Genomic DNA, 17,662 nt, shown 5'->3' on the forward strand with positions numbered 1-17,662 from the left:
ATATATAGTCTTTATAATACTTTCTTTATTAATGTAGAATCTCTTTATTAAGTTTTAACTGTTCATATTATACATATAATCTACATGCACCCTTTTAATTAAGATCATCTATATGAGCAGCAATGTCTGCATGCTTAATGAGAAGTGAGTGTGCAACTACTCCTGATGATAGGGGTCAATTATTATTTTTTTTTTTTACTAAAGTACTATTTTTAATTTTGCCCAAGAAAGCATGATGATTTTTACTGAAGAAAATAGTTCTTTTCATTTATATGACTGCCTCAGATTTTTTTCTTTTTTCCTTTGCAATTTGTATAAAAAAATTTCTAATCAAGATACATCAGAAATGTCAGGACTGCTGGTGTGATTCAATTTGTGGTGCTTCAGTTTAACAAGAATATCTTAAACCCCTCTTGTGTACTCTGTGTGGGGTGGGGGAAGTTTAAAAATCACTGAATATTTCAAGGCCACTTTTCTCAATATGTGGTTTATTTACTAAAAACTATTCTTTCACAAGATTATGGATAACTCAAATGCTGAAAATTATCATTTAAAAAATCTTTTCCTTTTGAAATAGTTTAAGGAGTTAATGAAGACGGCACAGAAAGAACCTATATACCATCCCCCTGGCATCACCTAATGTTGCCATTTTACATAACTGACACTGGTATTAACAAAAGTACACCCTTTATTCAAATTTCACCTTTTCCACTAATGTCTCTTTTTCTTATAATTTCAGTATCCAATCCAGAACACTACACTACCATTCACTTATCTTATCTTCTTAACTTCCCCTAATCTGTGATAATTTCTTATTAAATTCTCCTTCTTACAAAAATTGATTGTCTTTTTTTTTTCCTTTACTGGGATATAATTGACATATAACATTATATTAATTTAAGGTGTACAACATAATAATTTCATATTTGTATATATTGCAAAATGATCACCAAAATAAGTCTAACTCACTTTACATAAACAATATGTAATCAGTTTTTCTTGGGATGAGAACTTTTAAGATCTATTCTCTTAGCAAGTTTCAAATATGCAACACAGTATTATTATCCATAATCATCATGAAAGTGTACCTTTTGACTTCCTCCACCCGTTTTGCATACTGTATTTGTATTTCTCTGTCTGATTTATTTCAATTAGTATAATGTCCTCGAGGTCCATCCATGTTGTCAAAAACCACACATTATTTGTCTAATCACCTATCAGTAGACACTTTGGTTATTTCTATGTCTTCACTATTGTAAATAATGCTGCAGTACATGTGGGGGAGCATATATCTTTACAAGTTAGTGTTTTTATTTTTCTCAGATAAATACCCAGAAGTGGAATTTCTGAATGGTACCGTAGTAGTATTTTTAAGTCTTTGAGAAAACTCCATATACATTTCCTTAGTGGCTGTACCAATTTATATTCCCAACGGTGCATAAGGTTTGCCTTCTCTACATCCTCACAAACACTTGTTATTTCTTGTTTTTTGGATAATAAATCATTGTAATAAGTGAGAAGTGATATTTCAATGTGATTTTGATTTACATTTCCCTGATGGTTAGTGATGTTCAGCATCTTTTCATGTATCTGTTGGCTTTATGTATTCAGGATCCTTTGCTCATTTTTTCATTGGATTGTTTGCTTTTTTGCTATTGAGTTGTATGTATTCTTTATACATTTGGATATTATCCCCTAATCAGATGCATGATTTGCCAATATTTTCTCATTCAGTAGGTTGTCTTTTCATTTTTTTGGTGGTTTCCTTTGCTTTGTAGATGCTTTTAAATTTGATATAATCTCACATGTTTATTTTTGCTCTTTTCATCTTTGCTTTTGGTGTCAGATTCAAAACGTTGATGCCAAGAGCTATTATTAAGGAGCTTACTGCCTAAGTTTTATGGTTTAAGGTCTTACATTTAAATCTTTAATTCATTTTTGAATTGATTTTTGTGTATGGCATTAGATAGTGCTCCAGTTTGATTCTTTAGCATGTAGCTGTCCAGCTTTCAAAACACCATTTATTAAAAACACTGTCCTTTCCCCATTTTATACCCTTGGTTGTATCATCATAAATTAATTGACCATATATGTATGGGTTTATTTCTGGGCTTTCTATTCAGTCCATTGACCTGTGTTTCTATTTTTATACCGATATCATACTCTTTTGATTACTGTAGCTTTGTAATTTAGTTTGAAATCAGGGAGGGTGATGCCTTCAGCTTTGTCCTTCTTTCTCAGGATCGCTTTGGCTTTTGGAGGGCTTTCATGTTTCCATACAAATTTCAAGTTTTTTTTTTCTATTTCTATGAAAATTTTGATAGAGATTGATTTCATTGACTCTACACATTGGTTTGGGTAGTATGGACATCTTAACAATATTGATTTTTCCAACCCATAAGCATGAAATATCTTTCCATTTACTTGTGTCTACTTCAGTTTCTTTCATCAGTGTCTTACAGCTTTCAGTATAAAGGTGTTTTATCTCTTTAGCTAAATTTATTCCTAGGTATTTTATTATTTCTGATGCAACTGTACATGGGATTGTTTTCTTAATTTTCTTTTAAAATAGTTCATTATTAGTGTATAGAAATGCAACATATTTTTTGCATGTTGATTTTGTATCTGGCAACTTTACTAAATTTGTTACTAGTTCTAAGTTTTTTGGTGGAGACTTTAGGGTTTTCTATGTATAACAACACATCATCTGCAAATAGGGAGTTTTCCTTCTTCCTAATTTGGATGATTTTATTTTTCTTGCCTGATTTCTTTGGATTGGAACTCCAGGTCCAATACTATTTTGAACAAAAGTGGCAAGAGTGGGCTTCCCTGTCTTTTTTCTCGTCTTAGAGAAAAACTTTAAATTTTTCACCATTAAGTATGGTAGTAGCTGTGGGCTTGTCATGTATAGCCTTTACTATGTTGTGGCGCATTCCTTCTATACCTACTTTCTTGAGCATTTTCATCATAAATGGGTTTTGAATTGTGTCAGGAGCTTTTTCTGCATCTGTTGTAATCATATGATTTTTATCTTTCATTTTGCTAATGTGGTTTATCACTTTGATTGATTTGTAGCTACTGAACCATCCTTGCATCCCTGAAATAAATCCCATTTAATCATTATCCTTTAATTTCTTTTTACAACATGCCTATGAATATCTGTCCTATGCTGTTCACATGGGTTTTTAGTTATCAGTTTAAAATAGATATTTATTATAAGAGTATATTGACAATTTCTTACACACACAAATTAATTGATTATATTGTGTTAGACACAATAGTCTTTCTAAAAGTCATTAATTGTTTTTAGCATTTGTGTACATTCTCACATCTCCCTCAACTCCTATCACCAATATGATGTAACTAAAGGAACAAGTTTAAATAAGTTGGACAAAAGGGATTAATGGAATCAATATACTCCCAAGTGTTAGAAAACAAAACAATGCTAGCTAACTGTTGAATATTTTCTATGTGATGCTGAGTTATATAATCAACATGCCTTACATAATAGTCCTTAAAGCAATCCCGCAAGGAAAATATTATCATAATCTTTATCTTGTGTGTGAGGAAGCAGCCTCATTGAGGGTTAGAAATTTTCGCAAAGGGACGTGTAAGTAGTAGAGCCAGAACTCAGTGCAGCACCGGATAAACTTAATCAGTGTCATGTCTGTGTGTCTGACCTGTTCTCTGTTATACTCAGTGTGCCTAGCACTGTGCTTAGCCCAGGAAGCCATCATCCATTCATATTTTATGAATGAATAGATTTCTGAATACTGGATAGTGTAATCCCCTCAATCATCATCTAATACATTTGTTGACAGATTGTTCTTATTAATGTATAGCTTTCCATGGAGATCATTACGGTCCCCACACTAAAAGGAATAAACATGTAAGCTGCTACCAGCTCGAACACAGAACTCAGAATAGCCTTTCTTTTTTGTAAAACTGCAAGTGTCACTTAAAGACTTTGTCTCTAGATGGTCTATTTTTTGAAGAGGCTGAGACAGGAGATGGAAAGAATCCTCAACACGAGTTATTGTTTTGGAAAATACAAAGCAGACTCCCAAGAATTTTCATTCTATTAACAATCCAGAAATTTAAGTGTGGAGAAATCCAGAGACAGCAGAAGTAGAGCATGAGCTACAATCCTGGGTGAGAAATCCCAAACAGAACCAGAGATGTGGAAATAAATACCCGAGATCATGGGTGTTTCACTATGTTGCCATAGAGTAATGCCACAACCCATACTAAGAATCACTAGAAAAAAATTAAGATATATCGTTATCACAGTTATGTCTGAACACTGTGGCTTTTCACTGCATATTGATTTCCTGATCTGCCTTTTACCCTTAGTTGCTTCAGGAATTCTCTTTCCCACTTACTCTCATAACAAGATAATTACATAAACATGGAAGATGAAAGCAATTCAGGTTCCATTTTGCCATCTCCACTTATCCACACTGTGTCCTTGAAAAATCACTTAATAAATCTGAATCTTAGATATGATATGGTATATACCCTACTGTATGTGCTTATTGAAAGAAAAAACATAATTTTGATTGGGAAAATGATTTAACCATTGTAAAACATTACACACACAGACACACATATACACAAACACAAACTAGTAGTTTACAATTGATCATTGTATTTGAATGACTTTGAATCTTATACTTGATATGCTTAACTCAGACTAAATATTTATTTATATCAACTCAACAAACTGCATAACAGATTCTAATACTTTACTCCTTTTGATACTGTACCTCGATCATCCCTAAATTCAGTAAGCAAAATTTTACCCCCCCTTGGTTGGAAACTAAATTTGTTCAAACCCACTTATGGAGCATATATTCACTAAATTAGATCAACATCAGACACACTGACTTCCTGGAAACTTGTGTACATACAATGCTGTATTTAAAACAAAAACAAAAAAACAAACTTAAACCATCATACTACTCAATGCACAGATGCTTCAAAATAGTAAAAACAGACACTATTATTATTTCTTAAAAATGATCAGTCAATCCAAGTTCACCTAGGTACAGTGAAGGTCTAAGAAAGACTAATCTGGGTGAATACCAGTATAAAGAAAAGATCCTCTAGCAGGAAGCAGAAGAATTCAGGGAGCAAAAATCTGGGCTTAAAGAATGTGTTACATAGTGGCATTTGTTGAATGATGTGTTGACAGTCCTGATGTTAGCTCTGTTAAATGCAGTGTCCTGGGCACCTCTACTAGTTCAAACAAACAAATCAGACATCTCCAAAGCCTCTGTCACTCTTTCCAACCCCTACTGTGCTCCAGCCAACGTAAAATACGCTTTGGTATAATTTTGTTATAAAATAGTTTCTCAGTGAAATAGCACAGTTGCATCTTAATGAGACCTTTGAAACAGACAGGGATATTTTAGCTGCCCTCGTCCCTTTTGCTTGAACAATATACTCTGTAATTAGTGATGTGGTAATGCATTCTTTTTAAAAGGATAGGAACTAAATACATGTTCAGGCTATTATAAGAACACCCATGAAACACAAGAGATCCATCAACCAAGATTTTTTGGTTTCTCTTGTTTTGTTTTCTTTTGTTTTTTAAACACTTTGCTTTTCAGTGGACATTTTAAAAAGCCAGAAGTAATTGTCTACATTTCATCCTATCATTTACCTCTGTGTAGTTTTATTTCAGGAGATATGTTAGTAAACAATTTTTTGATAATTGCAAAGTAAACAGAGTGCTTTTTTCTTAATTTTCTTTTATGTCTGACCTTCTGATTTTCTTTCATCATCAAACAGTTCTTTTCATTCTTTTTTTTTTTGCTGTTATGTGTTTTTCCTTGTTAATGTTCCGTTTTTTTCTCTTCTATTTATCATTTCCAACTTTTAGTTTCTAGCCAAACATGTACAGAGTAATATAATACTTACAGCAGAAATCTTTCTCTGCTTAGATGTATAGATGCTATGCTCTGCAAAAAGTAGTAGCAAAAGGTAAGAAGGTAAATTTTAAAATATTCGATCTCCTACATAACTGTCAGAAATGGAGGCTTCCTGACACAGGTTTAAATATTGTAATGCATTCTAACTAAAGTGACATATCACAATTTTATTCCATAAGAAAATGTTCCCCCTTTTGCTTAGAAAATATATATTTACAGGAATTTACTGTTTTTATACTCTTCATAACAAGAATCAAAAATATAAAATCAAAATAACTCCTTTATGTTTTTGTTTGTTTCTTTTGTATATTGCATTTGGTTATTGACAGTCTCCGTATATTTCACTGGATTAACTTTATAATTTGTTCCTGCTTTTTTTTTTTCCCCCAGACATATTCCTTTGAGTTGTCTCCCCTGGTTAAATACGCCAATCCGAAACAAATTAAGCCACCATCGTTATGCTGCTCATTTTCCTATGACCGCCGAGTGTGGCACTTGAAACTTCAGTCAGGTTCTGAGCTCTCAGAGCGCTCTGCGCCCAGATCTTGCTCTTGCACAAGCTCCATTGCAATCTGGATAGCTTTGACTTGTGCTCTAAAATTGCACTTAAACTTACCTTTTCACAGGACTTCTCCACCTCTCCCAGCACCAGCCCTGCCAAATCCCTAAACCTTTTTAAAATAATGGCTCCACAATCTATCTAAATATCCCCAGAAAACAGTACAGGATATGGAAGATGCTCAAAAACTATTTGTTGAATAATTTAAAAAATAGAGACATAGCCACTCACTGAATCACAATTAAATGACCAACTAAAGGGAAGATCTTCAAAGAATCCCAATTTTTAAATATCTGCATGTATTTGAATTAGATCTATTTTACTGAACTTTTCTTCCCAATTGATAGGAAATTTCCAACAGAGTTCTCTATAGTACATGACAGTGTTGAGGGTTATGTGATGGTTTCATCATGGAAAAAAAATACAAGGGTTAAATGATTCTATTAATATCCCCAATTAGTTTGTTTTGCAACACTATAAATAGATATATTTTTCTACTTTATAATAGGTTTAATTAATAATTAATCACTTTAAACTTCTATTCAGTCAATTTAACTACTTCTGACAGTTTCTATTAAGGTAATGTTTTCTTTCTCTTCTAAGAAAGAGCTTAAGAATTTTTACCTGAAATGTTTTATGGATCCCGTAAATGCATAACCCTGGAAAAAATATTTTCTCCAATTTCCCTCAAAGCAAATAATATATAAATTCGCTAAAATATTGTGTTACAAGAATGCTTGGGAAACTCTCCTAGGGATAGCTCTTATGTTAGTGGACTGAGAAATTTTGGGTGAATAGATCAGATGCAGTGAGTTAAGACCTTGTAAAAAATATCCCTCAGTTTTTGGATGCTAAAACACTGCAATCTGCTTGAAGTAAAAATAAGAATTATCCTAAAAATTAAAGTGATTGGATGACTTTTCTTAAGCATGTTTCCTTGCTATTGGTAAGAACAAAATTCATTAAAAAAAAAAAGCTGTTATCAAATGAAGGTAAATGCTAAGTGGTAGCAAGATTTTTTAATGCCAGTTAATTTCTAATGTATTATTACAAAATTCTTCCCTTATATGTATAATTTTTTAAAGTTTCTATTAAGGAAAACAGGAAACATCCATCTTATTAACAAAATATATGAAGTTACATGAGAAGAAAATCCAGCCTAATGTATTTTTATATGTGAGATATTCTTGCCGTTAGGGTTGGGATTTTTTTTTTTAAGTTTTAACCTAAAAAGTGCATGTTTGTTTACTTCTACATTTTTGCTTGGAAATCAGTCTCTTCTAATATTACTGCAGAATGTTATTTCAAAGTGTACACAACTTATGTAAGCCAAAATTTAGGAAAAGAAAATGTGATTGTGTTTCCAAAAGCCCTGTAATTGAGTTCTTTTAAGAAATAGAACATCCTTCTGTTAATCTGAAATAATGTTACTTAAGAGGGAAAACTGAGTGTCAAAACTTTGAGTAAACTTTGTAACTTAAACATTATAACTAGACTGTAAGTTATGTATGATTAGTGCTCCTACCTTGCAGATGAGGAATTTGCTATAGCAAAGATTTAAGTATTCCTCATGGTCACCTGAGACATAGAATGGGAGAGCTCTGATTTGAACACAATACCTAGAATTTCCCTGTGTGCGCGCGCTCTCTCTCTCTCTCTCTCTCTCGTTCATAATTTGGAATCATTTTCAAAGGATCCAGCAGGAAAAAAAGTGAAACCTCATTATCAAATTTTCAAATACTCAGAAAAATATTGAACATTCACTTTACTTTGGCTGTCTAATCAGTTTGTCTGTTCATAATCAGTTACTCTGAATGGAGTCATTTTTTATTTTTAGAAATGCTTTTTTCTAAATTAGTACCACCATATTTTACACTGGCAAGCATACAGACAATTTAAAGCTTTACTAAGCACTTAGGACCTATGAGACTTGGTGAGCCATTTAAAACAATCAAGTTACTATTTTATTATCTGTACAGGTGACAAACAATCCTGATCATGAATACCTACATATAATACTAATGTGATGATTTCAGGATTATAACCTAGCATGGTGATTGGCACACAGTAAATGCATAATGTTTTATAGTTTTAGTTCCTTTGTATTCCTGAATCCCAACTTATTTTTTTTCTGTTTGACATCTGCTACTATCAATTACATGTTTTGAGTCTCCTGAGTACCAACTATTTATCAATGTTTACTTTTCCTTAATATTGCACACACAATGAGTGTGTGCGATATTATTCCTATTAATTTGCCCACTTATAACCTCACATATTTCTCCTATTTTTCTACGATCATTTTATGGTCTAGGACACTAATACTTCACCCATCACTTCTCTAGGGTCCTGCTTCTAGACTATCCTCATCAGCCATTTACACTGCTGTCAGAGCTATGTCATGCTGATACTATATAATCCCCTGCTTTAACCCCTATGGTGACTCCCCACTGTCTTCAAAACAAAGTCACATTTCCTGTATAAGGTCTATAAGATCATTCATGACATAGGTCCCCCTTATCTCACTGCAGCCCTCCAAATTTTCTCAAGAATTTTCTTCTCTCCCATTCTTTATCTTTTGCTATTTCTTTTGCCAAGAGCAAAATTATTTTCATCCCTTTCAAAGTTCAAATTACATGAATCCTCCTTTTGGTCTTTTATGCACAGTTGTACCCATTATACATTCCCACAAGGGTATTTTGGTTATTAAGATCTCTCAACTCATTTAGATATGCACACAAATGGTTTATTTTTCAAGCCAACTGCACCCCAGTTATGCTATATCAAAACTTAATGCTAGATAACGGCTCTCTTAAAAATATTTTAGCCTTATACCATAATTGGCAGTTACTTTGGTGAAAGGAGCAATCTCATTATGTTTCTCAATCTCAGAGGTGTTTGTTAAAACTCTAATTTATGTGTTTAAAAAAAATTTAGTTGAAGGATATGGTTAATGAACAATATTATATGTAACAGGTGTGCAATATAGTGATTCATAATTTTTAAAATTATAATCCATTTATAATTATTATAAAATATTGGTTGTATTCCCTGTGTTGTAAAGTACATCTTTGTAGCTTATTTTATACCTAATAGTTTGTACCTCTTAACCCCCTACCCCTATATTGACCCTCTCCACTTCCCTCTCTCCACTAGTAACCATTAGTTTGATCTTTATTAGCTGTAAGTCTATTTCTTTTTTATTCTATTCATTGGTTTGCTGTAGTTTTTAGATTCCACATATAAGTGATATCAAATAATATTTGTCTTTTTCTGTGTGGCTTGTTTTACCTAGCATAATGCCCTCCAAGTTCATTCCTGTGGCTGCAAATGGCAAAATTTCACTCTTTTTATGGCTGAGTAATATTCCATTGTATAAATACAACACATCTTCTGTATTCAGTCATCTGTCCATGGACATTTAGTTTGCTTCCATGTCTTGGCCACTGTAAATAGTGCTGCTGTGAACACTGAGGTGCATGTATCTTTTTGAAGTAGCTTTCTCTAGATACATATTCAGGAATGGGGATGCTGGATCATATGGTAATGCTATTTTGAGATTTTTAAGGAACCTCCATACTGTTCTCCATAGTGGCTGTACCAATTTTCATTCCCACAAACAGTGTTGGAGGATTCCTTTTTCTCCACACTCTCTCCAGCATTATTTGTAGACTTTTTAATGATGGTCGTTCTGACTGGTGTGAGGTGATACCTCATTGTGGTTTTGATTTGCATTTATCTAGTAATTAGCGATATTGAGAATCTTCTAACATCCCTGTTGTCTATCTACGTTTCTTCCTCCGAGAAATGTCTGTTTAGGTCTTCTGCCCACTTCTTGCCTGAACTGTTTGTTTGTTTGTTTGTTTGTTTGTTTTGATGTTAAGCTGTATGAGCTGTTTGTACATTTTGGAAATTAATCCCTTGTCAGTCGCACTGTTTGAAACTATTTTCTCCCATTATGTAGGCTGTCTTTTTGTTTTGTTTATGGTTTCCTTTGCTGTGCAAGATCTTTTAAGTTTAATTAGGTCCCCTTTATTTATTTTTGCTTTTATTTCCTTTGTTTTAGGAAACGAATCCAAAATAATATTGCTGCAATTTATGTCAAAGGGTTTTCTGCCTATGTTTTCCTCTAGGAGTTTTAGAATACCTGGTCTTACATTTAGGTTTTTAATTCATTTTGAGTCTATTTTTGTATATGGTGTTTTAGACAGTGTTCCAGTTTCATTTTTTACATGTCGCTGTCCAGTTTTCCCAGCACCACTTATTGAAGAGACTGTCTTTTTTTCACTGTACATTCTTGCCTCCTGTGTCATTGATTAATTGACCATAAATTTGTGGGTTTATTTCGGGGCTTTCTATCCTGTTCCGTTGATCTGCATGTCTGTTTTTGTGCCAGTACCATGCTGTTTTGATTACTGTGGCTTTGTAGTATAGTCTGAAGTCAGGGAGTGTGACTCCTCCAGCTCCATTCTTCTTTCTCAAGATTGTTTTGGATATCCAGGGTCTTTCATGTTACCATAAAAATTTGAAACTTTTTTTGTTTCAGTTCTGTGAAAAATGTCATTGGTAATTTGGTAGGGATTGCACAGCTTCTGCATATTGCCTTGGGCATTATGGCTATTTTAACAATATTGATTCTTCCAAACCAAGAACCTGGCATATTCTTCCATCTGTTTGTGTCATCACTGGTTTCTTTCATCAGTGTCTTTAGTTTTCTGAGTACAGGTCTTTTGCCTCCTTACATAGGTTTATTTCTAGATAGTTTATTGTTTTTGATGTGATGGTTATTGAGACTGTTTCCTTAGTTTCTTTTTCTGGTATTTCATTGTTAGTGTATAGAAGTCCAACAGATTTCTGTACATTAATTTTATATCCTGCAACTTTACCAAATTAATTGATGAGCTCTAGTAGTTTTCTGGAAGCATCTTTAGAATTTTCTATGTATAGTATCATGTCTGCCTCCCTTTTTTTAACTGGATCATTTGTTATTTTGTTATTGAGCTGTATGAGTTCTTTATAAATTTTGGATATTAACCTCTTATCAGATAAATGGTTTACAAAAATTTCCCCCTTTTTGTACGTTGCGTTTTTGTTGATTTTTTTCTTTTGGTGTGCAAAAGCTTTCAAGTTTGATGTAGTCCCTCTTATTGAGTTTTGCTTTTGTTGTTTTTTTTTTTGGGGGGGGGGGTCGGTCATAGCCAAAATATCTTTGCCAAGAACAATGTTGAGAAGATCCTTCTCTATGTTTTCATTTGGGGCTTTTATTATATCAGGTTTTATGTTTAAGTCTTTAATCAATTTCAAGCGAATATTTGTGAGTGGTATAAATTAGGAGTCCAATTTCATTTTTTTCTACATGTGTTTACCCAGTTTTCCCAGCACCATTTGTTGAAAAGACTATCCTTTCCTCATTGGGTGTTCTTGTCTCCTTTATCAAATATTAATTGACCGCATTTGTGGGTGGTTAATTCTAGGCTCTCTGTTCTGTTCCATTGATCTATGTGTCTGTTTTTATGTGAGAACCATGCTGTTTTAATTAGTATAGATTTGTTATACAGCATGAAATCAGGGAGTGTGATGCCTCTAGCTTTGCTTTCTTTCCTCAGGATTGCTTTGGCTATTTGAAATCTTTCATGGCCCCACACAAACTTTAGGATTATATATATTTTTTTATATTTCTGTGAATAATCCCATTGGAATTTTGATAGGAATTTAGATGCTTAAATTATATAGATGACTTCGGGTAGTATAGACTTTAAAAAAAAAATCCCCCAATGCTTTACTTTTGCAGTATGCGTAGCTTAATTAGAAGCAGGTGGTTTGGGGCTGTCTTTCACAGAAATTTTTCTCCTTCTCTCTTGATCTGTGTATGTTTTTCAAGATTGGTTAAAATGAGGATAGGAAAGATAGGAAAATGGCTTCATGCGTTGGAAAAAATAAAAACAAGAAGCTTTATTTTTTAGAGATAATCCAAAAAAAATGAGTATTTCTCTTTGGGGTCACTTGACATCCAATAGAAAAAAAGAGAAGCAACGTTATTCTCTCTTACAGGTAGGAAAGAAAAGAAAATAGATGCTGTTGGTCAGTAAATGCTAGGCATCTAGGGCCCATGACCAACATGATTTAATATACTTGAGGAATCTCCCACCAAAATGTGAGTGGAAACTATTTAATTACCATAAGTAGAGGATTTGGACCATGTCAACTGAGACATGGTTGCCTTCTGGCAAATTTTACAAATGGGTAGTGGTAGCAGCCCCCTAGTACCAGGTCTCATCTGAGGTGCTTTTCTTTTTCATACGTTTATTGAAATCAGTTAATTTGAATGTTCATTTCTCCTCTATTCTCCATGTTTCTGGAATTCCAGAGCTGAACTGAGAGTAAGTCAGTCTACTAACATGGCATCTACTCTGTTTTGAATAGATCTTTTCATAGAGTCTTCCCCCTGGTATGGAATCACTTAGGCATGTGAAACTTGCCTCTTAGATTGGATTTCTTCCTTATACACTGGAGAATGCATCAGCTAGAGAATACTCTTTGGCAGATTTCTGAAATGAAGTTGTCATTAATACTTCTGCAAGGATTCTTTAGTGTACAGTGAAGACCAGTTTTGCCACATATTTTAAAGACTGTATAATTTAAGTCTCAAATTCCATACCTATGGTCAGGGGGTCCAAATGTCAACTAAACAACCCAAGGTCAACCTGACCATATGGTGAGAAGATAGATGTCTCTTGTGCCTATAGATAAACTACTTGAATACAAGGATAGCCAGTCAGATTGCCCCTCTTTGATCACGAATAATGAACAGCATTTCACTCAGCTGATCTAGCACTGCCTACTGCCTAAAATCCAGAACCTCACAAATGCACTGTATTTGCGGCACACGAATCATTTACTCTACCTGCCTGACTTTAAGCTTAAAAACACAAGAAAAATAGCAAATAATTGTTACTTTTCTTCATGTCTAAAAGTTCTAAATATGAAGAGTCTTTTTTCATAGTATCCTAAATATTTGCTCAGAATTGCCTGCCTTCTAAAAAAAAAAAACTCAGCACCTACATATATAGCACCCACATATGTATTTTAATGACTGTACTTAGACAGTTCAACATCAAGTTGCAGCAAGTCACAAACAAATACTTTTGGGGAAGTTCGTATGTTTTTATTAAGACTGATGCCTTATAAAAATAGCCATTCATCTGCAAAAACTTAACTTCTCACCCACTTTTGCACAAGTCTCACTTGCTAGAGTTACCTGTTAAGTCTGTAACAGTTAAAAGACAACAGCATAACTCTAAAAATGGGCATTGTGGCACAGGGCTTGCTTTGCATACCACCAAAGTGAGAAATCTACATTGTCTACTCTACTAAACCATCACTAAAGCATAAACTCACTGGATCAAGATCCCACCGAAAGTTTCCACTCTTACTCTACCACCAAATCCTTCTCCGTGGAGATTTTTTTAAAGTCTTAAGTTCAGTGCACCAGATGCTAACATTTCCCCTGAATTTAAACTTACTCCCTTTTGCCCCAGAACTATAGACCTTGCACAAAGCAATTGGGAACTCAGGTTTTCTGCAAGAAGTGTAATAGGTCCCCCACAAAAGAAGCAAGTACGTCGCTCCTCTTGCTGCAGGAGAATGAAAAACAAAAAAAAAGAGTGATGAGAATGTGTTTTCAACCTAAAATCACCTACTGAAGAGGATGTCATCAGTATTAATTATAATAGATGTCAAAGGTGTCTGGTTCATGTTAGTAGAGGAGCTTATATTATTAATATTTCTGTTAATCTTTTGTGATTTCTTCCTTGGCATAGATCAGACCTTTGTATTTTGATTTTCCGCACATTTTCCCCTGTAATCCTCTGTGGTCCTTCCAGAGCCTTCCACACTGAGGTAAAGGGATGAACTTCAACTAAACTAACTTCAAGCAGAAAAGCAGCATGAGCTAATCTAAAGAAGAATCTGGAAAATTTACCCCTTTGCTTCTTAATGTAAAGTTCACCCCAATACAATAAACAATATATCCTTTCCTTTATGCTCAGGACAGCATATTTTAACATAAATAATATAATCTAATGCCCTTAATAAGGTACCAATATGGTAGAAGCAGCATACACATTAATAATTAAAGTAAATGCAGTATGTGTAATGCAGTGTATAATTCTTGCATGCGGGTATGGTACGTAATAGAGAGAAGCAGGGTGAGGCTGGTTAGGGTAAGCTGCTTGGAGGAAGGAGGTGAGAACATTTGGTTTCCATGTAATTCTCCCTCATATCCTGCATTTCTCTGAACCAAATGTAATTTTTAAGTAACATAGTTAACAGAGAAATATTGATTTTTTTTGTTTCTTTCATGTGTCTTTTTTGTTTTAGTCACAAAAAGAAAAGAACAACATATGTTTGACGAAGTAAAATCAATAACTCTAAAAATTAACTTACTTTTTCCAATAACAGAATTAGGCATAGCATAAATAATGCATGTTATAGTGTGAAAGAGAGAACTGTACGTTGTAGGAAAAAACAATTTACTGAAAGCAACTAAGATTGCTGTGAGAAATGCCCAGTGGCATTGAGAATAAAGCATAGTGGGTTTGCTTGGATCCACACTTCATTTTGATTCAGAAAGTGGGTAAATACAAGCCCTACTGCTGGGATGCTGAGCATCCTTTTTTTTTTTTAATTCATTTTTAGTAAAGTCTGGATGTTTTGCATTCACCTAACAAATACAACTCTTTTGTTCATGGATAAGTAGAATTCGAATTTGATCATATTTTAGTTCTTCCATTTTTATGGGAACATAATGTCAATCAAAGAAATTTAGGAAGCATTTACAGAAATGTGCATAGTAAATACTATTTCAGAACTTTAAGAAGTGTTGGGGAAAATGTATTTCTAACTGAAGGATAAATCCCCTGAAGTGTACATTTTGAGTTGAGTGAAACTGCTTTTATACCTCATTAGAGAAATGTTTAAATTTCAAGTAAACTGTCACCCAAGTAAACTGTCAGTTTGGGTATTTTTAACTGATTACAGAGAGAATCATGTTTCATTGTACTCTCCTTCTGGCCAGGGAACATTTGCAAGGTTTTTAGTAAAATGTGAGTATAGTTAACTACCTAATACATAACACTGAGTGAATGTACACATTACTCTGCTTGAGTGAAAACATCACAGACTGAACCAACAAGGCCCAACAATTTGTCTTTAAGTGTCTCTTTTGTATTCAATAAATGGGAATACATTCACTATCTTTCTCATTCTGTGTAATTACAGCAGATGGTAACGTTTTCCCTTAGATTGAGAACTTAGCATTTTACATGTTTAATTTGGCTCAAGATACAACATTTATAGAACTGCATTCTGAGCAGTGATTTTCTAAAAGATGCCCTATTGAATATGAATGTAATTATGTTAAATATTCCACTCAGAAATTATAACCCTAACCCTAAAGGTTATTCTTCCAACATAAAACAAAAACATAGGCCTTTTTTCATTTGTTATATTTTCTGGATCACTGAGAAGTCTATAAGCTGATACTCCAGGGTAATAACTGACCTAAAATTCCAATGTGAATACAATGAGCTTTAATTAACACCCAAAATGATATATTAAGCTTATTAACTATGGTTTTGCCCATTGCATGTTGATTAATGTCAAGGCTTTTTCTATATGACTAAAAGCTTGTAAGAGATGCAGGCAAAGGAGGAGCGAATGATTTGGAATACCTCAGGCAAGGATCTCTCTATTTTTGTTCTTTTTCAGTTGTTCTGCTTAATGAAGGAGACTGGGCCACATTCACAACTAGAACAAGTCATTTAATCATTGCTAGATTATAAAAGACTCACCAAGGCTTATGGAGAGAAATGACACCCTCCCCCCAAACTCAGGTAACCCGGACCCTGTAACCAATGAACAGCTTGCTGTGGCAGGTTTGCGGTCAGTACTTCGGCTACAAGAGATTACAACAGTTACTCAGTACAACTTGATATGCAGGGGAAGAGGTGACCACGAGAACTAGGCCTACCGAATTTGGCTAGTATCTATGACTCTGTGAGGAACACCTTAGCAATTATAGGAGAAAGAAAACAAGAGGACAAAAGGAATTTCGAGAAAGAATAAATCGAAATTGCAGAGTTCGGGAAGGATTAAGGTGTTGACCATGAAACGAAAAATGCGCGAAACCTCTGTGTATTTAGTGAAAGTAATACTCCACCTCAGATTTAAAAAGTGAAAGCAATAAAAGAAAACTTTCATTAAGACTAGTTACCTATATAATGTGTGAGGATCTTTAAAAGGATGAATATAACCTGCGTAAAAAAATGAGTATATGGAGAAAAGCAAGGCTCATAAGCGAGGTAAGGGTTCTGGTGAGGATAAAAACATACGAAGAGGGGAAAGAGCAGAATCTCTCTGCCTCTGAGCCTCACAATTTATGGAATGCTTTCTCAGAATGGTTTAAAAAATTATTAAAGTCAACACTGTCTTTCCTACAGAAGCCCACCACCGTAAGGTCCTATGTCAACTTGACCACTGGCAGCTAAGCACAATTTGAAAACCTCTCATTAGAAAGTGAGAAGAGCTTTGCTCTTATTAACAACTGTAAGAAAAGCCAGTATTAAACATGGAAGACACACAACCCTGTGAAAATGGCAAAAAGAAAAAACAAAAGCAGAACAAAACAACAACAAAAACCTCGACAATATCAATTTCAGATCAGGAGGAAAAGGCCATCTCTTTCATCTCTATAGGAATGCAAAATGGTAAAAGTGCTTTGGAAGATGGTTCGGCGGTGCCTTTCAAAGTGAAACATAGTCTCAGCGTACGATCAAGCAGTTGTGCTCCTGAAAACGTGCGTGCGTGCAAAAGCCTGCATATCATGTTTATTTCAGTTTTACTCATAAGCATTGAAAACTGGTAACCAGCAAAATGTCCTTTCATAAGTAAATGGGTACAAAACTGAGGTGCATCCATAGAATAGACAAAATGAAGTGATCTATCAAGTCACACAAGGACATGGGTAAATATTAAATCCATATTATGAAGTCAAAGGAGTCATTTTAAAAGAGCTTCTCAGTGTATGATCACATCTATCGGACATTCAGGAAAAGGCAAAACTGCATAGACATTAAGTGAATCTCTAGTGTTCCATTAGGTACTAGTTGCT

General features: G+C 34.1%; 1 long non-coding RNA gene across 2 annotated transcripts in view; it reads left to right on the forward strand.

Moving 5' to 3' along the window:
* Positions 1-17,662, forward strand: part of LOC140689280 (uncharacterized) — a 668,228-nt gene that overhangs the window by 456,788 nt on the left and 193,778 nt on the right. Inside the window, exon 6 of one of the 2 annotated variants that reach the window (XR_012064174.1) lies at positions 16,261-16,602. The exons of the other annotated variant lie outside the window; for it this stretch is intronic. This is a non-coding gene — a long non-coding RNA (uncharacterized lncRNA). Of the gene's footprint in view, positions 1-16,260; positions 16,603-17,662 lie in introns of those variants that run through there. 2 annotated transcript variants of the gene reach the window in all.

The sequence above is a fragment of the Vicugna pacos genome, chromosome 25 (genome assembly GCF_048564905.1).
Source record: "Vicugna pacos chromosome 25, VicPac4, whole genome shotgun sequence".
Lineage (NCBI taxonomy): Eukaryota > Metazoa > Chordata > Mammalia > Artiodactyla > Camelidae > Vicugna > Vicugna pacos.